The sequence below is a fragment of the Corvus brachyrhynchos genome, unplaced genomic scaffold (assembly GCF_000691975.1).
Source record: "Corvus brachyrhynchos isolate BGI_N302 unplaced genomic scaffold, ASM69197v1 scaffold69, whole genome shotgun sequence".
NCBI lineage: Eukaryota > Metazoa > Chordata > Aves > Passeriformes > Corvidae > Corvus > Corvus brachyrhynchos.
Window position 1 is genome coordinate 4,822,360 of NW_008240228.1, and position 8,565 is coordinate 4,830,924.

The 8,565-nt window shown below is 44.3% G+C and overlaps 1 long non-coding RNA gene across 1 annotated transcript in view; it reads left to right on the forward strand.

Moving 5' to 3' along the window:
- LOC108449368 overlaps positions 1-3,261 on the forward strand; it is a 96,772-nt gene extending 93,511 nt beyond the window's left edge. Inside the window, exons 3-4 of the long non-coding RNA XR_001865536.1 lie at positions 1,603-1,786; positions 3,125-3,261. This is a non-coding gene — a long non-coding RNA (uncharacterized LOC108449368). The remainder of the gene's footprint in view (positions 1-1,602; positions 1,787-3,124) is intronic.
- The last annotated feature ends 5,304 nt before the right edge of the window (positions 3,262-8,565 follow it).

Sequence of the window (8,565 nt, forward strand, 5' to 3'; positions counted from 1 at the left end):
ATTCCTGCTCATCCAGGGCTGAATACGGATGCCAGTGGCCAAATTTGTCCCTGGGAGTAATATCCCCTGTGTCTGGAGACTTGAACTTGGCTGCCAGGAATTAATTCTCCGCAGAGCAGATCCTTGGGTCTCAGTGTTCAGAGCTTGAGCCAGGCGAGCTGAAACGTGGGTTGAACACTCAGCAGAAATGGCTTAAAGACTCGACATAGTTTGGAACAAAACTTTTCTGTGTGTTGGCTTTGCAGAGACTCCCGCATGCATTTCCCTTCACCTCAACCGACTTAGTTCACACCCGATTTCGCTTTAAATTTCAGCGTTCATATAATCTCATGATCTCCGGCAAAGAGCAGTCACATGAGTGCACCCTCCACTGAAGAGAGCGTCTCTCCACTGCCTTTGACGTGGTTGCACTGGTTATGCCATTGCACTAGGCCGGCCTCGCTCTTCAGCTCATGCACAGAAACCCACAGCATTAGCCAGCCCTTGATGCAGGGACGTAAATTGATCCACCTTTACGAAGGTGAAGTTTCTGAGCAGATTTCCAGCTCATAAAGTCTTAGGCCGGCTAAAGCCTAGACCTCCAAGTCCATGGTTATATCGTGGTATTTGGGAGGGTTGTGACCCCACTGCTGGCTTTCACTGACGGAACAAATTATTTTTCAAATGTTGTGGATTGCAGCAGAAACCTGCCTCCTGCCAGTCAAGGTGTTTGCTTTGCGGTGTCCTTTTACAAGAGCATGTACTGGGGCAGGTTGCCATCTGATGCTGGCAGGCACTGGAGGGACTTGGGAGGGGACTGAGGTAGCTTAGCCACGTGTCACCCCAGCCCCGAGGGACACGAGTCCCTTCCAAATGGCTCTTTCCAAAGTTCCTGCAAGGTACCATTTCCCCAGCCAAAAATAACTGCAATAAACAACATGAACACAATAAAGAAATTCAAATATATCTTAAACTACCTAATAATTAACCATGTTCAATTAGTCTCCAGGGTTTTCTGTGCTGCTGTGTGGTCTCCCTGGAGGCACCACCAGCACCACAGCGGTGAGTTAATGAGTTCTGGTTGTGTCTTGTCCGCACACTCAGCTGCCTCACCGTGTTCCGCCTCTGGCCCAATGCTCCTAGGAAGAACACCCACTTCAGAGGACTTTCTCCCTTTTCCTGCTGGAGGCTGATGAAAGGCTGGGTCCTCCCCTGTAATGCATTTACCAGGGCTCTGCAGGGCTGTGTGAGTTCAGGGCTCAGCAGCGTGCTACCCCATGCCCCTTTGTGGGCTTACAACTGAGCTTGCCTGCTTGGTTGCAGGGTGAGGATCCCCATATCTGTCACGTAAAGCCCAGGTCTCTCTTTAGACAATGCAGTTTCAAGAGTTTGGCTTAATTCTCTCATTGGGGAGGTCTGTAGACATCAGTAACTCCTGCCAGATCTGGCATCTCTATAAGTTACTCCTGTTTGTTCTGAAATTTGATGTCACCAGACCATCAGGCCTTTTAGCACATCCTTCTCTTACCTTTAATTCATGTTTCATTTAGCTTTTGCACAGCAATACTCTTCCCAAAGTTTTTTGAAGCTCTGATTCTGTTTTTTTATCCCTCTTTCCTTCAGGTTCAGCCAGAAGCAGACCCCGTGTCTCAACAAGAAATTGCATTTTCTCGTGAAACGCTGCACAATCCCAATGGCACTGCAAGAGAGCTCCCAAAGGGAATCATGAGCGGGAAGGAAAGGGACCCTGTGGACATATCCAACACACTGGGCATTAGCCCAGCTTCCGAGTGCACCTCTCTGTTAGGTAATGGAAATGTTCTCTTATTTCCTGTCTATGTAAACACCTGTATGACAGGATGAGGCCTGCATCGGCTCCTTCAGCCCTGCTCTGTTGGGAGCTTCCATCTTTAGCTTTTCCATTTCCTTATAGTACCTGGATTTTTTTTCCACGATACCACTGGGATTAGCCCCACACTGACTTGTGCACCATTGCTGGACCTTCTTTTTCCTCTGGGGGCTGTGTCTCCCCATACCCAGAGGCACCAGCAGTGGTGCCAGGAGGGCCCAGTGCCGGCACTGTTGCTGCTGCTGCTGCTGCCAGCATTTTCCTTTCCCCACGCTCCACATCCCCTCTCCTGTGTCATTTCCCACAGTGGATGGTTTAATGCACTGTTTTCTGCAGACTCCCAATTTCACTGCCTCATGCTGTCTGGGCTGGGGGCTTTTTTCTTGCAGTACTTTGCATAAAGCTTCTCACGGTGCTGCTTTCCAGGAATTCTGTTCTGGACACGATGAATTCCTCTGCGTGGCAAATTTTAATTGTTTTATCATGGAATATTTTTTTCCCTGAGTTTTCCAAAAAAAAAATTTTTTCCCCCAATCCCCAGCCATAATATGTTCCTTCTAATAAGGGATTCCAACCTGACAGTTGCAAGATTGGCACTGCCACCACACATTACAAAATCTGGAGTTTGCACCGTGTTATCTTTTTCTACGGAAAAATAAGACACTGGCATATGGCATCTCTCAAGAGAGTGGAGGCTGAGAGTGGGAGGCCAAGAGAGTGGAGGCTAAGAGATTTGGAGGCCAGTAATGGGAGCTGAGAGAAGAGAGGCCAAGATTGGGAAGCCCAAAGAATGGAGGCTGAAGGATGCCATAATCTGCTCCCCAGCCATGCTCTTGCTGTTTTTTCCCTCACTTTACCTGCACTTGTGTGTGATTCCCCATACCTGAGGTGAGGGCAGGAGCTGCCTCAGCTGGCTCACTGCAGCTCCAGACTCTGAGCAGGCCCCTCGGCTCCGAGAGGATCATAACCCCTGAGTTGTGTCTAATCAGGCAGTATCTGAGATTAATTGTGAGGGCTTTCCTCTACCCACCCACAGAGATAAATGCAGAGGAGCCAATTTGGTAATTGCCTTGAGTCCTGGTGTGCTTCTGAGTTGTTCCTGGGCCAGGATAAGGCTGGGTGAGGGAATATTTGCAGAGACATGAATGGAGCATTTACTGTGGCCCCAGCTCATAAAGATACCAGGGTGTCTTTAATGGGGCAGAGCTGGGGATGTCATAGGTGAGCACCATGATGCTGTAAATAAAAGAATCCCCTGCCCTGGCTTTGCTTAGACTCCCTCTTGCTTTCAAACAGCTCTGGAACTTGCTGCTGAGGTTTCCCACATCTCTCTTGAACCAGAAAGAAGGGGCAACTGTTTTGACTATCCCCATTGAACTGGCTGTACCTCAGAAGTGATCTTGTGATGAGGACTTAGCTGATAATGCCATCACCCAAAGGTGAGGTGCTCGTGTTTTTGGCTAACCTACAGCTTTGCCAGGATGGCGCAGGACATATGTTGCTGTGTCATCCAAGATGCTGGGGTGGAAAGACAAATAAAGGATGGCATGGGAGCAGATTGGTGCTTTACTGGCTGTGGGTAGGTAGAGAAGGGAAAAGCAGCCTTGGCACCTGTTAGTAGCCATTAAAAACTCCCATGTTCTACTAATCTGTGCTCGTAAAAAGGCCATCTGCTAATGCTCAAAGGTCATTAAGTTACCAGCCCTGTTTACTCCTCCTGTGCTGCTGGGCCAAGCCTTTCTCAGAAAAGAGGGCTTAAATGGTCATTATGGTGGCGCCTGCTCATGCTGCCGGGTGGTTAAGGCTCTGTCAGTATTTTCATTAGAAACCCAGACTTTCAGGGCTTTTTCAACTTGGCCATTAAAGCATTTGCTTCTCACTGCCTGGCTGCGCTTTGGAGAGGGAAGTTTCGTGTTGGATTTGTTTGTGATGAAACTGCTTATGGTCTTTATGTTTTCCTTATGAGAAACAGAGGGAAAGCATAGGAAACAGAAGCCCACTTTGTGTGCAGCTCTAGGGGCTGTGCTGGGTGTCGGTTTTGGGGTTACAGCAGCGTGGTCTGCCCATATAAATTATACTGTCCCCAAGCAGGCACCGTTTGTGTCTCACACAGACCCAGCACTACAGGTGGCTTAGGGAAGAAGCTGAGGCCTGGACTGTGAGTTGCCTTGATTTCATAGGTTTCAGTCAAACCTTTAAGGTTACATTAACATAGTTTTCTTGTGGTTAAATGGAACTATCAAAAACTTTGATAATTCTTTTTTCCTTCTGAGACTTCCCAGCGATAAAATAAGATGTAGCTGCTCAAGTTTTTATCCTTCATTTCTGATAATGATGGTGTCTGTCTCATAAAAACCTGCCTTTTATCTTCCCCAATTAGCTGAGCTGCTGCACCCTTATGCTGGGAAGTTCTGAGTGCACAGCCAAAGCATCCCCTCCCCAGCTGTGTGGGGCCAAGCTGTCCACAGCACCCACCCTCCCGTCCCTGCTCCCATCGGCACCAGTTTAACCTTTTGCTTTCTGCATGGCACAAAGAAGAAACCTGGGTCAATGAATAATGAAAGCTCATTTGAAACCTGGACTCTTAGAGTTTGGTCTCTGCTGCCTTTTATTTTAAGTGGAACTTCTTTCACAGATCTCTCTTTTTTTTTTTTTTTTAATATTTTTTTCTGGTTAATGCATTCAGGCTTTCCCGTGTGGATTTCGTGAGGTGTTTCATCCAGGATTTAGGGGAAGATCACACTGATTGTGTGATCCACTTGTTCTTCAGATTGTTTTTATTTCTTTTCTGACTGAGCTCTGGGGACAGGAGGGTGCTGTGCTGGCCACTGTGTGTAAATAAGAAATACAAACTTCCTTGGAGAGCTAAGAGTCAGGAATGGATATGAAAAACAGGAAAGGATGTATCTCAGGTTTTTTAAGCAGTCTTTCCAAACTATGTTGCTGAACGTAGAAAATAAAAATTAGAAAATAAAAAATCCGTAAGTGTTTCTGACTCAGCAGAGATGTTTTTGCCAGAACCTTCTTCTCACCAGCCAGTCCTTCTTAAATCTGTAACAACCAAACAGGTAGTTAAAATAGTCCCAACTAATTGTAACCAGGACTGCTGGCTTCTTCTGAACTATTGTTCTGATTAGGCACCACGGCCAAAATCTTCAGGCGGTATATGGGCAAAGTAGTCAGTGTAAGAACTCAAAACAAGAACAACTACAGGCCTGGAGTTTTTAAAATTTATTATTTTACTGCTGTAAAAGCAGGCCCTGTGTCTCTGCTGCAGATGTGTCTGCCATGGGCTGGCTCATCACTTGGTCCAGCTCCGTGGAAGAATGGATTAAAGTGTTACAAGTTGAGGGTTTAATTCAGATTTTCTTGAAGCACAGAAGTGATAAAATTTGTACAACTTCGCACTGCCATTCTAACATCAGCTTTTCCAGGAAAGCTCTTTTTTAAAAACACAACCAAGCTTGGGAGTCTCTGGGACAAGAGACTATGGAAGAAATTATCTTGTGAGAGACACAGTAAGGTGTTTGGAAAGGCACTGGTGCAGTGAGCAGCCATCCATCCTCAACACCAGAGTAGTGGAAATGCCATTTTCCTTCCCCCCTCGATCCCGCTGTTTGAACCAAGTACTAAAAAAGGTGTTTCATATTTTTGCAGTAGTCAGTATTTAAAACATTTTGGTTCCTTTTAGGTAGTGACAGTCTGTTTTGGTGGTACACATGAAAACAAACAAGGAAAGAGACAGAAAGCACAGGCAAATCCTTGGATGTCGTGTTTCACTGAGGCTATAAAGTGGAGGAGGCAGAGATTTGCTGGGATTCTTGCTCAGCACACTCAGAGGCAAATTATTGGCGAGTTTGGGAGCTGATGGAATAAAATATTTTGCCCAGGGAAGGGTGAGGGATTTCACTTTGCAGATATGCCTCTATTTTACTGGGTATATTTATTTGTCTATCTCTTCCTTAGGAGTGTTGGGTAGGTCTGCTCCATAGGATTAAATCATATCCCAAACCATCCTGGCTTTGTGACAGTACAAACATTATTGGATTTAGTTCCCTTCTGCTTATCCACCTTCCGTCCTCCAAGATCCCCATTATTATTATAATAATACCCACAAAACTCCTGCTCTGAGATCAGAGGGCTTTTCAAGTGCCAAAGCAATCAACAAAACATACCTGGTCCTTTTAATCTCCTTTAATCCCATCTTTTGGGACTATCCCAATAAGCGATCACGTATCCAGAAATTCTGTCTCTGTAATGACATTTGAGTTTTAGCTCACAGTTTTCATGAAATTGTCTCATATATGAAAGAAGATGTACTGGGGCCTTCTTATGTCATCAATAAAATAAAAGTTTGGGTTGAAAAACTATCTTATGGAATAAAATAGAATAACAAAAATCCATCATTATCTATGTTTCAGAAAAGGATGGTGTTTTGTTTAGCATTTTAGTTAGAAATGATGTATGACTACATCATAAAACACTTATATTAAAAAGATCTTCTCACCCTGAATTCAAAATATATATTGTACTCTCTTATCATCCAGTCATTTCAGAGTGAAAGTTAAAAATGCCCATCCTGTGGTATTAGTCACTGGTATTGTATCTTATAGCTGATGTATTCTTCTAATACTTTTACTTAAAGGGGCTTTTACTCGGGGCTCATGAGAGCAGACATTTATTTTGTTTTTGAAATGGTGATGCCATGGGTGGTGGGTTTATATGCTTTTGCCAAGGCTCGGTCTGCCCTTTCTGTTGGTGGGGTTTTTTTGGTTGTTTGGGTTTTTTTTGGTGCATATGTTGAAACCCACTCAATTTTAAAGAAAAATCAAGTGTTAGCAGAATAAAGGATGGCCCATGCTATGGTTCAAAGTCTTGGGGACGTGAGCTGTCCAGGAGTTTTCACAAAAATCCCTGTATTGGGAGCAGGCAATACGACAAAAAGCATGACTCTGCAGCATCATGGTTTGATGTTTTAGAGATGAAAAGTTTCTCCTGCCTGAGGCATAAATTTTGGCTTGAATGAGAGAACCTAACCCTAAGGCGAAGATGCTGCCACCCAGATTCCTGTTACTGGTTTGAACAACACAGAGCAGAGTCTTATAACTGACTCTGTCTTGTCCTGAGTGAACGCCCTCACCACTAAAAAGTGAATATTGTCAGGAAAAAAAGGGAAAGGGTAGTTATTTTCAGGTGGCAGGTTTTTTTGGTTTGCTTCATTTGGGTTTTTCTCTTAGGGAACATGGATCCATGCAGAACATCAGCTTCTCTGAAAACCCAAAGTTTTACACGGATGGGGGAAAAAACCCCTTTCCTACACGTTCGGTAAGAAATTGTCTCTAGTTGTAGGAGAGTGTGAGGCAGAACTGGATTAAGTCAGGCTGGTCACTTTTGTGGGAAATTTGCAGAGTTACTAAGCTGGAGACCCATCTCTGGCCTGCAGAACAATTTACTGAGGGGGCGGTTAAATGGCACAGATTAAGCTCATTAATGGTTCAGATATTTGCTTGGTTTACACAATGCTGTCCGGCAAATTATATTGATGCTTGACAGAATTATTGTCATTATTTATTTTGTTGTAAGCCAGATTTATAGATATTTGTAGCTTTTGTAAGACTAAACATAAGAAACATTAATAGCTTTACTAATTATATCACTGCTTTAGAGATACAGATAGTGATAAAAATGCCAAGTAAAGTGAGCTAGTAAAACATTTTAAAGAGAATTTTAAAGTGAGCTACTGATTGATGATCCCTTGGGTCAGTCTTAACTTTTGAATGTGAGAGTGGTTCTTCCCACCAGGACACGAGAGCCTTTTGCCTCCATCAGCTCTTGCAGCAGAGACGAGGAAGAACAAGACACGTATTGAGCAACTGATTACTAAATCAGATTGCATAATCTGAAAAATATTGAAATCCTGTAACAGCATAAACTGAGGCTGAAGTTATTAAACACAACAGGGTTGTTTGTTTGGTTTTATCACCTTTACCTTGTCCTCAACCCCTCCTGCCTCCTGGATGGGTTATCTGCACTTCTTTGTCTCTTACATGCTAAAATTGCAACCTCCTTAGAGCAGGAGCTGCCTCCTCCCTCTCTCTCATTACAAAAATGGACAGGTCTTAGCACAGCTCTGATGAGGAATTCAGGCTTCTAACAAAAATGTGAGTAATAATTTTATGGCTGTTAAAAAGGAAAATCTTTAATGAGTAAGCAGAGTCAGTAGAGGGCTGTATACAAAATAAAGGTGTGTTTTTACACAGCTGTCAAATGAAAAATCTGTTTTCCTAACTATTGATCCCGGTTTTGCTGTGAGCACCCTTTTAAAGGAGGGAGATAATGAGTGAGAAAAGAGTTAATGAATGTCCGGCCATTACTGCAAGCATGGATGGAAATCCATCATCAGTTTAAGTACTGGATGGGCTCTAGGTGATAATCCAAGCCTGTTTGGCCACCATCAGTGCCCTGGGAGCTGTGATCCTTAGGGATGTGCGTGGCTCCCTGCGTTTCTCCGATGTGCAGCACTGCAAAGCCCTCAGTTTTATTTTTCTCTGGGTTTAGTAATGACCTGGTTGAAACTCCCGTGAAGCCATTGGGAAGACTCACAGTCTCTAATGGCCTGTGGATCAGGATTGTGGCAGCATTTTCTCGGAGTGAGCAGCCAGTGGGAATTTTATCCCAGGTGAGGGAAAAAAACCAATTTTCTTTTTTTTCTTTTTCTCTCCCCCCCCAACCCCTCC